This window comes from Lethenteron reissneri, chromosome 55 (assembly GCF_015708825.2).
Source record: "Lethenteron reissneri isolate LAM-NWPU_2019-01 chromosome 55, ASM1570882v1, whole genome shotgun sequence".
Classification (NCBI taxonomy): domain Eukaryota; kingdom Metazoa; phylum Chordata; class Hyperoartia; order Petromyzontiformes; family Petromyzontidae; genus Lethenteron; species Lethenteron reissneri.
Window position 1 is genome coordinate 6,034,521 of NC_083833.1, and position 18,909 is coordinate 6,053,429.

General features: G+C 49.0%; 1 protein-coding gene across 1 annotated transcript in view; it reads right to left on the reverse strand.

Annotated features, from left to right (window-relative positions):
* Nucleotides 1–783: 783 nt before the first annotated feature.
* LOC133356816 (mucin-17-like) overlaps nucleotides 784–18,909 on the reverse strand; it is a 137,181-nt gene continuing 119,055 nt past the window's right edge. The window contains exon 5 of the mRNA XM_061574524.1: nucleotides 784–1,018. The gene's annotated coding sequence lies outside the window, so the exon portion shown is untranslated. The remainder of the gene's footprint in view (nucleotides 1,019–18,909) is intronic.

The following is an 18,909-nucleotide window of genomic DNA, read 5'->3' on the forward strand; positions in this document are numbered from 1 at the left end:
TCGTGTGCCGCTGTGCCAGCCTTCATAGGTGCTCGCTAACAGCACTTGCCCCAACAGTCTGTTTGGGCTATACGGGGGGTCTTTGTGTAAGAGTGAGGGTTAGCGAGCGTTGAGTGCGGCCGCACGACGTCGGTGACGAACGCCGCGGCTGATCCCGGGGCCTCCCCTAGATCGACTCGGACTCAAGTGGCCTTGTCGAACATCTGCCGTGGCGTATGAACAACGGGAGCCGGGAAGACGGAGGCGGCGGTCCCACCTCGTGCACCTCGGCCTGTTCGAGGCCACGTGGGGGCATCTTCGTCTGCTTTCATGGCTTTATTTTGGTGATTTCGAAAAGTGTATTGGTTTGGCCATGTTTGTTTGTTGTTGTACAGAGTTAGACTGATGGCCTTAATCTAAGTTGTCTTGTGGTTGTTGTTGTTGTTTGACTTGCATCCCACTGGGATTTTTGCACACACCGTTGGTGTACGGTGCTTTTTTTCTGCAATATTTTGCTGTCTTTTCTTGGATTTTCTGTTTGCACTTAGTCATATATTCACTTTAAGATGTTTTTGTTCTTGTTTTTGTTTTTTGTTTGTTGCGGTTGCACCCGATTCATAAGCCGAATGGCTCACAGGGCTCTACCTAATAATGAACTTGAACTTGAACTTGCGTGCGTGCAATTGCGGGTGTTTGAGATGCAGGGGAGTCGGGTAAGTTGCGGCCAGGTTATGCTCGTGAAAGTTTTGGGAGGGGGGGGGGAATGTGTCTTTCGACCAGAAGAGACAGTGAATACAAAAATCCCCAAACATAAAAAAACGTAAACAAAAAAGTTGATACCTTGACCGGCGCCTCCACATCCAGACAACGATGCGAAAAGAAAAAAAATACGAGCGAGCGTGATTCGAGAGCGATGTACCGGCAGTCTTGGACGCATGTGGGACCGCGTTTGGTGACCTCTCGTTGCCGTGGTCAGGGGTCATCACCGCAAATTTCCCGGGAATGCTGGGAGCCGAGAGCATTGCCGTGGTAACCGTCGCTGTGGGAGATATTGAGAGCGAGGGAGAGAGAGAGGGAGGGAGGAGAAAGAAAAATGATTGTTTTAGCAAAAAATCTAAGTGGAAATGAAAAAAAAAATTCTGATGACAGCTTAATAAAGGTGATCTCTAACTTAAAAGTGCCCCGATTTGCAATCTAAGAGAATGTGCTCCGCTCTTCTAAAAGTAATTTGACATTTTTGCTTATGTGAATAAATGAGCATCTTACATTATTAATCTGAACAAAGAGGAAGAAAACCCATTAATTTTCTAAAATCAGGGCATTTGTAAATTCTACACCGCTCTTTTTCGTTTCGCTCCACGTGATTTTTTTTTTCCAAACTGAGAAACAGAGAAAAGGTCCATTTCCATTTCCGCTTAATCCCTCGGCATTTTCTCTCCAAGATTTTGTTTTCATTATTTTCCCCTTTTCCCCACCGACTATTTTCGTGAGAGCCAAACCGCGTCTCGTTCGCACGCGGCGAAATTCAGCCGCTGCAGGGAAATTATACAACCCGCGAATTAGTTACGTGAGTTGAATGGATCCGCGGCCGGAGATTTCACCCACGGCAACTGACAATTTGTCTCGAAACCGCATGGCTAACGAGGCCGGCCTTGCAAAGGACTGTCAAGTGATTTCGTCAGCACCCGATGTAACTGAGGACGTCTCTCATCTCATTTTAATGCCCCCACCCCACTCCCCTAAAATAATGAAACAGATGCAGGACAGGTGGCCGGGCTGGTGCCGATAAAACCCTGGGTTCGAATCTAGGCCGTTGCCAGCCTGCGATTAAACAGGCTTCTCAACATGTTCACCAATGACCGCACACACGCACACACACAGTTCAAGACAAAGATCCCCCGTATATAGCCTTAACAGACTGCAGGGGCAAGTGCTGTTAGCGAGCACCTATGAAGGGCCGGGACGGTACACGAGGGGGTGGGTGGCCAGCCCCACGCCCGACCACCTTTGTCTCCCTAGTAGCGATGCTTACACACCGAACCAGGTACTAATTTCAGGCTGAGTCGATCTAGGGGAGGCTCAGGACCGGTTCAGATAATCGACATTGGTGTTGGCCGTGAGCGGGAATCGAACCCGGGTTGCCGCAGCGCGCTAACCGCTACACTACCGCTCCCTACACACACACACGCAACCACACACACACACACGCCACCACACACACACAAAAATTCACGTGAAGTTTTTTATCTGCATTTCATTTGGGCTGAACCGCAGCTCTTGAGTGTTCGAATGTTTTTCTTGTTCTGGTTGTCACGTGACGGACTTGACTCTCGTGTGGCGGACCAGAGGTCACTTGACGGGATCTCAAAAGCTAGTTCTGCGATATCCACTTCCGCGGGGGGCCGCATTGCACGAGGCCCAGCGCGTCTCGTGGTGCCGCGTCTCGCGGACGCGACTGTCGATGTAGCGATCGGGATGAAAGCGAGTCGGGCAATAAATAAATAAGTAATGCACACAGGGTGGTTAAAAAAAAATGTCAACACTTATACGGTAAAGTCACGTAGATGGGAAATAATAAAATAATAAAAATAAAACATAATAAATAATTCTCACGACGTTTCGGCCACAACGCAACCAGCCGTCCTCAGGTGAAGAACAGGTCTGTGGTGAGAATTATTTTATTATGTTTTATTTTTATTATTCTATTATTTCCCTTCTACGTGACTTTACCGAAAGAGCCAAAAGATGAATCCCTGCAGTCACGAAAGCTTTAAATCGAAACTTACACGGTTCTATCGTTTTTAGTTGGGAAAAGAACGGATAATACTACACTGTCAGGTGATAACAAATGTGATGTTAATAGCGTCACGAAGTCAAAGAGTATCTCCACTCGTTCGCCATCGTTGTCAACGCTACCCCTGGAATCTTCCCAGGTGGTCTCCAGAGCAAATTCTCAGAAGTGTTAACATTTTTTACGAAGCACCCTGCATTACAAAGATGGTTTCAGCTACAAGAAACGAAAGTTCACCTTAAAAATGTTGAAACAAATTGTGAAATAAAAAATAAATAAAAATGAAACGAATCGACACAACACGCACTGATTGCGCCACGGCGAACTTCAAGATCGGAGCCGTTAGTTTTATGGTGGTGGTGGTGGTGATGGTGGTGGTGCCGTTCTCCGCATAACAATTCGGCCGCTTGTCGCACTCCCATCGAGACGTGAGGACGATGGCAGTCGGAGGAGGAGAGATGGGGGTGGGGGTGCAACTGGCCGTGATTGCGAGCAAGGCTTTGCAACAATGACAACGCGTAACCTGCCGAGCGGTTTCAAGACAATGGCGTGGATGTTGGGAGCACGTTTTGTTGTGCGCGGGGGTTTTTTAAATCCTTTATATTAAGTTCACTTGCTTGCGCGCTTACGACCGTGCAAATATTTCGGTCGTTTTTTAACCCACTTCCCGTGATCCAATCGAGCTGACATTTTCCACACAGACTCGTTGTGCGTGACAATTTATTTTCGTGAAAATTTTTTTTCCAAAATTTTACACTTTTTAGGAAACAAAAAATGATATGTAATTACCAATTGCTTAATGGTGGCAGGCAATCATCTGACCCATAGGTGGCAGCCATCTCAAGCCAGAGGACGAGAGGACTCTAGCCGCCACGCATATAAAGGATTTATAGTGAAAAACTTTGTTTTTACGGGTTAATTTTTTTGCGCATGCTTTTGCCACATGTCCGCCGTGTGATTCATGCGGGCGTGATTCCTCTCGCGAGAACGGTATCTGTTTGGTGCTTTGAACATCTGAACGCCCATTGTAGTGCTAGCAAAGGGTAAAACTAATATTTTACATTTTCAAACTACCAACAACTTTACATTTCAAGTGGCCGTGGGCTCAAGGGCGGGAGGTGGTGGGGAGCAACAAGGTTGTGAATACTTAGCAGTTGTGCGTATTGGGATCCTATGATGGAATGGGCATTATACATTTTAATTATAATTAATAGTAGCATTAATAATTTGAGTAGTGATAAATACAATTAGTAGTTGTAATACTAATACATTAGTAGAGAAAATAATGCAGAACAAACAACACACGGTGCATTCATCAGTACAGAGATGTATACTGGTAGGAACCTCCTGGTTCCACCAGCCCACAGGGGATTATTGTGTCCATCCAAAAATGGGAGGGGTGGGGCTGGGTGGAGAGGGGTGGGGAGGGGCTGGGTGGGGAGGGAAGGGCTGGGTGGAGAGGGGAGGGTGGGCTTGGGGAGGAGGGGAGGGTGGGGAGGGGCTGGGTTTGGAGGGTGGGGAGGGGCTGGGGTGGGGAGGGTGGGGCTGGGTGGGGGATGGGAGAGGTTGGGCTGGGTGAAAAAAAAACGGAGGACCCGGAGAAAAATCCACGCGACCACGGGGAGAGAGAGAGAGACACCGCAAACTCCAAATATACAGCAGGCGTCAGGGTCGGAATCGAACCCACGACTACCTGTATACCAGGCGAGGTAGTTAGCATCTCGCCACTTTGATACCCCATCGATTAAATAATAATGTAATACTGCGTTACATGTAATTATAATAGACTCATCAATATAATTATCGTTGTTGTTATCAGCACAGTGTGCATCCACTGCTGGATGAAGGCTTCCTCATGCCACGTGTGGGTCACGAGGTTCTGGTTGAATAGATGTCATAATAGGGGGGTTAGTGTGCTAACCACTTTTCCCACCGCTCCACGCCAGTAATAAGGTACAGTATCAACATCGGCCATGGTCATTCCACTGCTGGATCAAGGAGCACATTAATTAGTATACAGGCGTTCCGCGTGCAGTTATTAGTCCTGCGCTGATATTAAATATAACGTGGGGGTGCTGCTGCTGGTGCTGCTGCTGCAAGCGGGCAATGTGCGTACGAAAATAACACTGGTCAACACCCTTTTTCTGGCATAAGGTATTCCAACGGTTGTAAGGTAATTTTGGGGTGCTGATTCCAAATCTGGCATCAGTTTTTGTCTTTCACATCAGGTTTTTGAGATATCAAATATTGCATTTTCAATAAAAACTGCAGAAGAAAAAATATTAAATAAATGTGGATATCTACATAAAATTATATTATAAACACACTATCCTAAAAATACAGCACCATATTTTAACACTAAAGCAGTCACTGACTCGCAACAACTTGCAATCATAAGTGACAGAGTTAATTTTGGGTAAAATCAATGAAAATGGGGTATGCCGATAGCATAAAATGAGATGTGATAGAGCAAATCTGAGATCAGATTTGGAATCAGCACCCTGAAATTAGTCTAGAACAGCTGCAAAAGTCCAGGCCAGAAAAACATGTTTTTGTTGTTGACCAGTGTCATTAAACGCATTCGTCAAAAACACAGTGGCCTGAAAATAAAATTAGAAAAAAATGCGACATTTTGATCCCACGGCCCTTCCATGAAGAATGTGCTCTGAAAAAGGCGCTCTGAAGAAGGCACCTTGACCGAAACGTCGCCGATCAAACACACGGCTTTTTTTATGTATTTCTTTAAAGCCGCGTCAGTATCGCCGAACGAACGCGAACGCTCCGCGCGCCAACGGCAGAGAACCTTGACGCGTCTGCAAACGCGCGCGGCCGAGACATCTTCATTTGCGTGAGAACAGGTCAAACAGAGATAGGTCTGGTGGGGGGGGGGGGGGGGTTGGTGGAGGGGGTTGGTGGGGTTGGTGGGTGGGTGAATTAATAATGTTCACGGACACCATCCCATCAATAACGCGCACGCACGCGCGCCGCGGCCGTGACAATGCCATGCATTAACGCAATCATTAGGCGGGAGGGTGCCCTTCCATCTCTCGCCGCTGCCGCATTTGCATGGCTTAATTAAGGAGGCGCTGTAATGATGAACACTCGAGAATGTCCACGGAAACGTGCTGCGCTCGGTTGGGTTGGGTTGGCTGCTGCCGCCGCGGTGGTGGTGGTGATGGACGGCGAGGGGGAGCGGTGGCGCAGCGGTTAGCGGCGGAGATCGATTTGCAAACGTCAGCGAATATTTACAACCATTGGAACCTCATTTGCCAGAAGAAAAAATATGATAATTGGTGTTTTTTTTACCCTTTTATCTGGCAACAAAACTGCACCATTTTTTTTACAAGGAGTCATGTTTGCATAGACCACAATACCTGCAGTCGTAATGCAAAAAAAAAACTCTGATAATGTATGCACCTATCCTTGAAGTTGAGACTAGGTTCTAAGGAAAGCTGTCTCGGGTGTGGGACTGAGTCGACCTAGGTGAGGGCCCAGAAACCGGTTCAGATAATCGTCCCTGGTGTTAGCCCGTGAGCGGGAATCGAACTCAGGTCGCCACGTTCGTAGAGCAGCGTAACGCTAACCGCTGCGCCACCGCTCCCACAACACGCACACACACACGTACACACGCGTGCACGCACGCACCGCAGAAACCACACACGCACACACACGCGTGCACGCACGCTCCCGCACAAACACACAAAGATCAAACACACACGCACACACACACACACGCACCGCACACACGCACACACGCACGCACCGCACACATACACACGCACGCACACACCACGCACACACGCACGCACACACACACTCGCACACACACGCACACACACGCACACACGCACGCACAACGCACACATACATACACATCACATACACGCACACACAAACAGAGAGGCTTGGAGTGGACGAATTTAATCTGGACTGGAGACCGCGCGGTCTGTAGAGACTCTGCTGGGCGTCTCTGTCTTTGGTGAGCAGTGTGGTGGTGGGAACGTGGTGGTGGTGGTGTGAGCGGTGTGGTGTGAGAGCGGTGTGGTGGTGTGAGCGGTGTGGTGGACGAGCTGGGTGGTGGGTGAGCGGTGTGGTGGACGAGCTGGGTGGTGGGTGAGCGGTGTGGTGGGGAGCGTGTGGTGGTGTGAGTAGAGTGGTGGGGGAGTAGTGTGGTGGGTGAGCGGTGTGGTGGGGGAGCGGAGTGTTGGGGGAGCGGTGTGGTGGTGAGCGGTGTGGTGGGGGAGCGGTGTGGTGGAGGAGCGGTGTGGTGGTGTGAGCGGTGTGGTGGGGGAGCGGTGTGGGTGGGGGAGCGGAGTGGTGGGTGAGCGGTGTGGTGGGGAGCGGTGTGGTGGTGTGAGCGGTGTGGTGGGGGAGCGGTGTGGGTGGGAGAGCGGTGTGGTGAGGGAGCGGTGTGGTGAGGGAGCGGTGTGGTGAGTGAGTGGTGTGGTGGGGGAGCGGTGTGGTGGGGGAGCGGTGTGGTGGGGAGAGCGGTGTGGTGGGGGAGCGGTGTGGTGGGGGAGCGGTGTGGTGATGAGTGGTGTGGTGGGGGAGCGGTGGGTGGGAGAGCGGTGTGGTGAGGGAGCGGTGTGGTGAGGGAGCGGTGTGGTGAGTGAGTGGTGTGGTGGTGTGAGCGGTGGTGGTGGGGGTCACTGGGGGTGGCGTGGCGGGTGAGACGAGGAAACGCTACCACTTCATCGCGCGCCGCCGGGAGCTCTGCAACTCTTAATCATCTCGATCAAAAAAAATGTTAGAAATTTTTCTATTGCGTTGAGTTTGTTGTCCTTCCCTCCCCCGCATCACCCTAGTGACACGGCTGACGACGTACGGCGCCAAAGCAATTCAACACACACACACGTACATACGAGGAGGGTGGCGGGGGAAACGTAGGTAGGTGGTGGCCGATTTGCCGCATATTGGACCGCGGGTAGACGGTCACGCGCCGCTTTGAAGCCGCTCCGCGCATCGGGTCACGGGCTGCTATGAACTGCGGGCCAACTCGGCGTCCAAAAGAGAGAGAGAAGAGAGATCGAGCGAGAGAATAAAAGAGAGAGGGAGCAAGCGAGGAGTGGTGGGGGAGTGGTGGGGGGGGGGGGGGGGGCTTGATGTGGCGAGGCGACAACACTTGGCGTCGTTCGTGGTGGCGTGCGCGTGGTACACACGTGTGCGCGCGCGTGCACGTGTTCGCACACGCGCGCACACACGCACGCAAAGATCCCCCGTATAGCCTTGCCAGACAGTAGGGGCAAGTGCTGTTAGCGAGCACCTATGAAGGCCGGAACGGTACACGAGGGGGTGGGTGGCCAGCACCACGCCCGACCGCCTTTGTCTCCCTAGTGGCAATGTTTACACAAAGCACCAGGTACTCAATTGAATCTGAGTCGACACACGCACACACATACACGCACACACGCGCACACACACGCACACACACGCACACACACGTGTACGATTTGCTCGTCTCATCGTGGCATTGCGTGGCCAGGCCCTCGACCATTGCGCTCGTATCGGTGCGACTGAGTCCGACTGCCGGTCGCGCAAGACGTGAAAACGTCGAGAGAGATTTCCGATTCGAATGAGAAGCGTGGCCATTCGTCGGCGCTGTCTGCCTGTCGACAGCAATGAACCAAGTGGTGGACATGCCACGTTACTATGGCCGGGGCGAGTATATATCCTTGGGTGTAACGACCACCGTTGGCTTCCCGCGACAAAGTGGTGCTTATTTTATCGACGCTCGGACAGATGATGATGATGATGGGGCTTAGTCATCCCATACACGCAATTCAACCAAACCAGGAGTTGAACTCGCAACCTTCCGAGGTACCCTCCCTCTACCAGTGAACCGGCGAGGTGAAGTATGACCAAATGGACCCCCACAAATGGCACGGCGTAGGGCCCTCGGACATCGACAAAGCAGTGGATCGACTCGGCGCTGTCAATAATAATCGCGGTAATTATAATTAGGGTCGTTTTTTGGCGGTGCGTTATTTATAGGGTAATTATACTGCTTGAATCTTGATGCGCGCGAGGAAACGTCACTTCCTCTAGCGCTAATTCACGACCTTGCCTCGGGGGGAATAGTATCACGAACGACTTTTCCCACATCTGCCACTCGGGAGACGTAATTAATAATAGCAGCAAACTGCTTATATTATTACCCGACTGTCCTTCCCCTGAAACGTTATGCACGCGCGCGCGCGTGGTTTTTTTTTTGCGAGCGAAAACACCCACAATTCGTTGCCGTGCACTGCGTAATGGCTCAAAGAAAGTGTGGGCAGAAATGATTTTCGGTGTCTGGCCTGCGTCGGGTGATGGAGGGGTTTTTGCATTAATGATCGGTATCCACGTTTTCAGATCAGCAGGTAAAAAACACGGCGATTGAAAACTCACCTCGTTAGCGTCCTTGGTATGTTGCCGCTGTTTTTTTTTCTTTCGCAATCATGACTTCGCGGCAATTATTTCCATTATCGCACGATAGGAGGTTATACAGCGTGGCAAGGAAAGCTGAAAGGTTGGGCTCAAAATAAGTGTGATGAGAGCATAAGTCAAGTACGTGAGCCAAACAACTCAACACCATCAAATACAAACACGTGCATCATCTCCTGGACATTTGTGAAAAAGAGCTTCATAGCTCATCAGATTCCTCCAGTGGAAATAAATATTCTGATTCTTATTCTGAAAATAGTGGGCAGAAAAAAAATGTATAATTGATATAGACGACGTTGCAGGCAATGGTCCTTCTTCATGGCACCGTGCATAGAGAGGCGAGTCAGGAGACTAGATAATGAAATATTTGAAGCTTTCGTGACTGCAAGGATTCATACTCTTAGGTTCTTTCGGTAAAGTCACGTAGGTAAAATAATAATAATAAAAAAATAGAATAATAAAAAATGAAAATAACAACATTTCATTTATCATTTTATTATTTGTATTATTATTTTACCTACGTGACTTTACCGAAAGAACCTAAGAGTATGGATAATGAGAGTTGGAGACCTCCGTTTTGTCACACGCATGACTTAGCTGTAATGATTTTCACCTTTTAAAACATTCTGCATCAGCAGCAGACCACGCTTTCCACACCTGATGACGGACGCTTGTGTTGCGCCCGAAACGTCGTGATCTATTTTATTTTATACCTACGCGACTTTACCGAAAGAACCAAAGAGTATGGACGATAGGAGGTTATAAAATTTGGCAAGGAAAAGCTGAAAAGTTGGCCTCAAAATAAGTGTGAATAGAGCAAAACAGATCAGCACATTCGTCATCTACTGGACATTTGTGAAACAATTGGACATATAATAATTGGGGTTTTCCCCTTTTTTCTGCCAACAAAACTGAAACCTTTTTACGAGGATTCATGTCTGCATTAACCACAATACTTGCAGTCAAAATGCAAACAAAAAACATACTATGATAATATATGCATTGTCCTTGAAACTGATTGGTCCACACCAAAGGACGGCTTTCTTTATATGTTGTTACTGGCAAAGGAGGTCTCATGATGAAAATGGACATATGTGACAGTATAAATAAATAATACTGGTAGGAACCACCTGGTTCCACCAGCCCACAGGGGATTATTGTGTCCGTCCGTCCGTCGTGCATCCAAAAATGGGAGGGGTGGGGCTGGTGGAGAGGGGAGGGTGGGGAAGGTCTGGGTAGGGAGGGTGGGGAGGGGCTGGGTGGGGGAGGGGAGGGTGGGGAGGGTGGGGCTGGGTGGGGGGTGGGAGGGGTGGGGCTAGGTGGGGAGGGGCTGGTCACCCCGTGGTGCCCTTATAAAACTCAACGTTTAACCTACTCACGCCGACTTGTGCCCGCCCTCACAGTCGGGCATATTTGCGGAATACACCACGCCGCCGTTGACCCTGGCCATTGACCGAGCAACCCAACGTTCCCACCAGCTCCCTCCGCAGGAATGTGTTTATAATTCAGACAAAAATAAGTTTGGCCAGGTACATTTTTTTCTCGTGGCCCAAACCCCAAGCAAGCTTCGATTTAGAATTACGCGACTGATGTTCCACAAGACCGGCCCATCACAGCAGTTGTTGCAACAAGACACATTTAACTGGGCACGACGCATATCCCAAAACAATGATGTTTAAAAATAAAGAAATCGTACGAAATAAATAACAAACGACAAATTAAAAAACGTCACATTTTACACCATAATTTCACGCACATTTGTCACGTTGGGAAGAAAAAAAAATGACCCATGACGGATATTTCTTTCTCAAATAATAATAATAATAATGATGACTATTAATAGCAAATGTCATCATGTAGAGGTACCGGGACGTCCGTGCAAACGAGACAGGACATTCTCGTAGAGCTGCCGAGTCGTGGGAACTTCGGAATAAATAAGGAAACAAATGCACCGGACGTCCGCTGCGACTGCTGCCAAGAATAAACATCGTGGCAATGGATCGACAGCCCCTCCCCCCCAATACTCCCTCCCTCCCTCCATCCCACCCACAACACCTCCGACATCCCCGCCACTCAGCTCCCTCCCGTGATTGGCATGGCTTTTTTAAATCCTTTATATTAAGTTCGCTTGCTTGCGTGCTTGCGTGCTTGCTTGCGACCGTGCAAATCTTTCGGTCGTTTTTTAACCCACTTCCCGTGATCCAATCGAGCTGACATTTTGCACACAGACTCGTTGTGCGAGACAATTAATGTTCGTGAAATTTTTTTTTGCAAAATTTTACACTGTTTAGGGAAAACAAATTAAATATTTAATTACCAATTGCTTAATACTGGCAGACAATCATCTGACCCATAGGTGGCAGCCATCTCAAGCCAGAGGACGAAAAGATTATAGTGAAAAACTTTGTTTTTACGGGTTATACTTATTGGAAGTCATGAGAGCCAAATCTCTGGACTTGGAAGCTCGCAGCAGATTGTTTTAGACATTCACCGCAAACTCCACTCCCGAATGTCACCCGCTGGGAAAGTGTTTTTTTTTGTTTTTGGACGCACGTATGTTTTGTATGTGTGTCGAGCTGACTTTTTTCGCACCGTACGTAGACGACCGTGCTTTACCGGAGGTGCGGATTTTGGCCAGTCGTAAGCGCAGCGGGTTGAACTAACTAAATAACTAACGATTCATTTGACCAGGTAAGGCCCACTGAGCTAACGTAGCTGATTTTCGGAAGCGACTTGGCCACAAATGATTGCTCAATGGAGTGACTCATCATCACGCGGGCCATTTATTGCAGCCAAATACCCTCAACGAATGTTAATTCTCACCGCGCAAACTCCAAATATGCAACAGGCGTCAGGGTCGGGATCGAACCCAGGACCTACCGCGTACCCAGGTAGTTAACGTCGCGCATACCGTGGCGCCCTGAGCGCATGTTCCGTGCTCGCCTTCGCAAGGCGTTCGCCAGGAACAGCACTTGCCACACTCGTCCGCTAAAGGCTACACGGGGCACCTCTGTCTTTGCATGGATGTGCGTGCGGGAAAAGGGCACGGCTATCCCCTTGCGGGGGGTGCGGGCGAGGACTGCACATTATCTATTTTTCATGGTGTCAGTTTGCGTCGTTACTCTCTTACCCTGTCACAATCGGATTTGCCGAGAATGTATCGCCCTCGTGGCTTGTTCCATGGCTCTGTCGGCTGCCTGGGCTGCCTGGTAGGCGGGTGGGCGGGCGGGTAGGTTGGTAGGCGTGTAGACTGCTAGGCAGGGAGGTTGGTAGGCTGGTAGGTTGGTAGGTTGGTAGGCGGGTAGGCCGGTAGGCCGGTAGGCAGGGTAAGCGGGCAAGCACTGTGTAGCCTGGCGAGCGAGTGAGTCGAGATGGCTATCTGGCTGGCTTAGCCGAGGAGCTCTGCTCGTGGCGAGATGTTAACTCCCTCGCCTGGTCTACAGGAGGTCCTGGGTTAGAGCCCGATCCTGACGCCTGCTGTCTATTTGGAGTTTGCGTGTCTCTCTCTCTCTTCCCGTGGTCCCGTGCATTTTCTCCAGGTCCTCCAGTTTTTCTCCACGCATTTAAAATCAACGTGCGTTTAAGAGAATCTGACTGCAATAAATTTCTAAGTGATGATGAACCACTTCATTAATCTATCATTTGTGGTAGCCAGGCCGCTTCTGAAAAAAGAGCTGTATAGCCTTATTCTTGGGTTTTTTCGGTAAAGTCACGTAGGTAAAAAAATTAAAATAAAATTAATAAAAGCTTGTGTAGCCTCCGAAACATTGTGATTTTTATTTTACTTTTATTAATTTTAGTTAAAAAAATTTCCTACGCGACTTTACCGAAAAAACCCAAGAATATGAATCATTGCAGTTACGAAAGCTTCAAAATTTAGAACTGTATAGCCTTACCTGGTAAAACATTTTTTTTTAGTTTAGTGTATCTGTGCGTGTGTGTGTGAGTCGCAGTGTCGGGCGGGTCACATGTGTGCCGATGCTCTCTCCGCATAACCGCTGTCGCCTTTGGCGCGTTGTTCATTACATTTTTTGTCACCTAAAGATGCTTTTTTTTGTCCCGCTTGAAATCGTGGGTGCAAGGTCGTCTCAGACAATCACGGCAACGCGAACGCAGTGCGTGCAGAGAGCCAACCCCCCCACACACACCCACCTACCCCCGGGGCATTGAGTGTCGCACGAAATGACAAGAGAAAATAAACCACCAGTTCCTCTGGAACTGGCGTGCAACTGTTGTGGATTCTAGATTTGAAGCTTTCGTGACTGCAAGGATTTATATTCTTAGGTTTTTTTCGGTAAAGTCACGTAGATTAAAAAATAACATTTAAATGAATAAGAGTAAAATAAAAATAAAATAAAATCACGACGTTTCGGAGGCAACACAAGCTATCGTACTTCATTAATTTTAATTTTAATTTTCGATTTAAAGCTTTCGTGACTGCAGGGATTCATCTTCTTGGTTCTTTCGGTAAAGTCACGTAGAAATAAATTAATAAGATAATAAAAAATAAAACATAATAAAATAATAATTGGCCGAAACGTCGTGAGAATTATTTATTGTTTATTTTTATTATTTTATTAATTTCTTTCTACGTGACTTTACCGAAAGAACCAAGAAGGGTTTAATTTTAATTTTTTATCTACGTGACTTTACCGAAAAAAACATTGTGGAGCTGGCGTTATTGTTTCGGCGAATGCGACGTCGCCGTGAAGGTTGTTTTAAATCCTTTATATTAAGTTCGCTTGCTTGCTTAGGACCGTGCAAATCTTTCACTCGTTTTTTACCCCACTTCCCCGTGATCTAATCGAGCTGACATTTTGCACACAGACTCGTTGTACGTGACAATGCATTTTCCTGAAAAAAAATTCCCAAAATGTTACACTTTGTAGGAATTTTTTTTTATATGTAATTACCAATTGCTTAATGGTGCCAGACAATCATCTGACCCATAGGTGGCAGCCATCTCAAGCCAGAGGACGAGAGGACTCTAGCCGCCCCGATGCCACGCATATAAAGGATTTATAGTGAAAAAACTTTGTTTTTACGGGTTATACTTGTTACTCGCGCCGTAGTGGTCGCCTCACGTTCACTACCTCGTCCTTGGATTTGTTTTCTGCTGCAGTACTTCTCTTATTTCGTGAGAATTGTTAATTTTTTTTCTGTGCGCGTTATTGTTGCTGTACCGCCGGTGCGTTCTGTCCCGATGTTGCCTGTTCCTCTGAGTAGTTCTGTTATCGTATTGCCTGTTCCTCTGACGAGTTCTTTCCCGATGTTGCCTGTTTCTCAGAAGGGTTCTGTTATGGTGTTGCCTGTTCCTCTGACCCGTTCAGTTCCAATGTTGCCTGTTCCTCTGATGCGTTCTGTCCCGATGTTTGCCTGTTCCTCCGACGAGTTTCTTTTCCCATCTTTTCTGTTCCTCAGACGCGTTCTGTTCCAATGTTCCCTGTTCCTCCGAAGCGTTCAATTCCCAGGTTTCCTCTCCCTCCGTAACGCATCGCGCTGCTATTGCCATCCTTGTTTCTGTGCTGACGCATCGCGGATATTCCGTTACAAACTATAGCTGGGCAACTGGCTAAACGGACAAAATGAACATTGCATTGAATGTTACAATGCCATAGGGGGCGTCTCCTCGCTTGCACGTTGGAATTGAATGGTTCGTTTTGTTCAGCCCAGGGTTGGAATAAATGTGCTCGCGTCTCCAGAGGTGTGGGAAGGGGAGGGGAGGGAGGAGGGGGGTTGGGGGGGGTGAATTGCCAAGTGGGTGCGGTGTTGATATTTTGATTTTTGTGCGGGTGTGGATGTGTATGTGCTTGTAGACCTGTGCGCGTGTGTGTGTATCGGCCTCAGTGGAGGAGGCTCGTGAAGGACGCTACTGGGCAGTTGGAGGCAGTCGCCCTCCAACAACAACGGAGGGCGGAGGAGCGACGCTCACAACAACGAGCGGAGCGCCGGGTGGTACAGTAGGGGGCACAGGTGGTGCATCAGCCAGTCATCTCGGTCATCTCGGTCAGTCGACCCGTGGCACCTGCTGGGTCTGCCCCGTGACCTCCTGCCAGCGGGCGTTCGACACTTCACGTGGCCTCAAGGTGCACTTGGCCTGGCACAAGCGTCGTGATGACGTCACCGCCACTTAGTGGCGAATGGCGGTTGTTGTTGTTGTGTGTGTGTCTGTGTGCGCGTGTGTATGTGCGTGCGTGTCTGTGGGGACCGGCGGTGTAGCAGGTTAGCGCTACGCCGCGCTACGAACCCGACGACCCGAGTTCGATCCCCGCTCACGGGCCAACACCGGTGACGATTATCTGAACCGGTCCTGGGGCCTGCCCTAGGTGGATTCAGCCTCAAATGAGTACCTGGTGCGGTGTGTAAACATCGCCAATGGGGAGACAAAGGCGGTCGGGCGTGGTGTGGGCCACCCACCCCTTCGTGTGCTCGTGCCGGCATTCATAGGTGCTACCCGCTAACAGCACTTGCACCAACGGTCGGTTCAAGGCTATATGAAACCTATGTAAAAAAAATGTAGATATCAGCACAGGGGAGACATAGCCAGCCGGGCGTGGTTCTGGCCATACATCCCCCGCCATGCTGTCCTCCTCCATAGGTGCTACTCGCTAACAGCACTCGCCTTAAGAATCTGTGGGGGGAGGCGGGGGTGCTTTAGCTTTGTTAACTGCCTCTAGCCGTGAATTACAGGCTTGCGCCATCTGTGCTCTCCAAACGTGACCCCCTTTCAACGTCTGCGTTCGTCACAAGGGCGACGCGTTCGTCGGTGTCGTGCAGGCGAAGATAACGAAGGAGGGTTGGCCATCACAGAAAGACAAAGAAAAAAAACTCCACAAAAGTTGCAGCCACAGTTTGCCCGATGATTAGGCGCACACAGCAAACTTGCAATGCGGCGGTCGCAAAGTTCGATTTGTTTACGACAATCGGCTCCACTTTCTTAAATCACTCCACCACCTAGTCCGCCGAGAAAAGTTGATAATGGGTTGAACGCCGTCGATTGACAGACGCGGTGGGCTAACGTGATTATTTAGGCAATTTGTTTGCTAGAGATGCCCACGTGATTAGACAATTTGTTGAGCTATCATTCGCGGGCAGGCCGCTTTTGAAAAAAAATCAAGTTAATAGCTCAGTGACCTTTAGCTGGTAAGGTAACAACATTGTTTCGTTTTACCCGTAGCTTTTTTGTGAAGTTGTGGTTTAGTTTTTCTATACTTTGCATTCCTAGCGTGGGTTTTTGTTTGTATTGATTATTGTTGCTGTGAGTTTGAAACCCGTCCCCATACTGGAAATCTGTGAGAAAAAAAACTTAATACCCTATCGGATTCCTCCTCCGTATGTAAATAAACATTCCTCTTCTGTTGTACTGTACACATTAGTTTTTTTCTATTTCTTCTTCATAGACGCCTGCCCATTGTGGGAGAGTAGCCCGAATACTGCGGGGCAATTGCAGGGTTGGTGGCGTGCTTTAGCATTCCAATGGGTACCAGCAGCGCCGGACGTCACGTTCAAACGAGCCCAATCAGCCATTGGAAAACCCATGATCTATCCACAATTGAATATTGGCTGAGCTTGATGGATGACCTGCCCGGACTTCGATGCCTTGGGACTCTCTCACCGGGCTCTCTGGCTGCCTACAGAACTACATGGAGGGGTGCTCCCCTTGTCGATAGGAAGGGTCATCCCCTTATTTATAGGAAGGGAGTTGCTCCTCTTGTCAATAGGTACAAACTGCACGCGACCAAGGGGAGACCACGCAAACGACAGGCGTGTCAGGGTCTGGGTAGAACCCACGATCTCCTGCATACCACGTGGTGGAAGTTGATATCTCGCCACCGTGGAGCCTTATCCGTGGGAGCGTCTCCGCGGGTTTGAAACTGGACAGGTGTGAAAAAAAAGAACTTCGTGAGCTCGTCGGGATTTCTTCCAGGATGAGGTCAGATTGCCAAAAGGCGTGGAGAGGAATTCCCAACCAAGCGTTGGCCGCCGAATCCGTGCTCTCTACCCGGCTGCCCGTTCGGGGTTTTGGCGAGGCCACGGAGGAAAGGCGATCAACGCTTTTGGGCGGAACGATATATTTGTGGTGGCGCTACGGTCCCGCAATAGTAAAAAAGCAAACTAACAAACCTTTTTTGAGGGTGCCTTTTCTAAGGTCAGAGGCAAGGGGCATGTAAAGCAAAAATAAAAAAGCTGAAAGCTGAAAAATAAACGGCTTCCAAAGTTTTCGTGACTGCAAGGATTCATACTCTTAGTTCTTTCGGTAAAGTCACGTAGGTAAAAAATGAAATAGAAATTAATAAAAATAAAAACAATTAAATAACGACGTTTCGGAGGCTTGTGTTGCCTCCGAAACATCGTGATTTTATTGTTTTTATTTTTTTATAAATTTAATTTCATTTTTTACCTATGTGACTTTACCGAAAGAACTAAGAGTATAGGCTTCCAAAGTGTTTTTCCTCAATCTTAAAAAGAATTAAAGTGCAATGTGTCTCATTTCAGCAGCTACATGGATGGATTATATTTAGACGCTTCAAGCTGCAACGTAAAAAAAACATTGCCCGACTCTCTTCAAGTTAAAGAGAAAAAAGTATGCATACGTTGTCTAAACAGTATTCATAATCTATATACTTTTTTAATTGCTGATTTTGTTTCGGAATTCAAATGAGTGACTTTTAATTAAATTCCACACTCTATTATGGGAGAACAGTAATGAGTAGTATCATGACAATTGGGATAAAACGTCGTAAGTTATGACTACATCTAGACCAAATACTACCACTGAACAAGTCAGCACCCAGCACTACCACTACACCACCCAGCACCACCACTACAACACTCAGCACTACCACTACAACACCCAGCACTACCACTACACCACCCAGCACTACCACTACACCACCCAGCACCACCACTACACCACCCAGCACTACCACTACACCACCCAGCACCACCACTACACCACCCAGCACTACCACTACAACACCCAGCACTACCACTACACCACCCAGCACTACCACTACACCACCCAGCACCACCACTACACCAACCAGCACCACCACTACAACACCCAGCACCACCACTACAACACCCAGCACCACCACTACACCACCCAGCACAACCACTACACCACCCAGCACCACCACTACACCACCCAGCACCACCACTACAACACCCAGCACAACCACTACAACACCCAGCACCACCACTACACCACCCAGCACAACCACTACACCACCCAGCACCACCACTACAACACCCAGCACCACCACTACAACACCCAGCACCACCACTACAACACCCAGCACTACCACTACACCACCCAGCACCACCACTACAACACCCAGCACCACCACTACAACACCCAGCACCACCACTACACCACCCAGCACAACCACTACACCACCCAGCACCACCACTACAACACCCAGCACCACCACTACACCACCCAGCACCACCGCTACACCACCCAGCACCACCACTACACCACCCAGCACCACCACTACACCACCCAGCACCACCACTACACCACCCAGCACTACCACTACACCACCCAGCACCACCACTACTCCACCCAGCACCACCACTACACCACCTAGCACTACCACTACACCACCCAGCACCACCACTACACCACCCGCACCACCACTACACCACCCAGCACCACCACTACACCACCCAGCACCACCACTACACCACCCACACTACACACCCAGCACCAA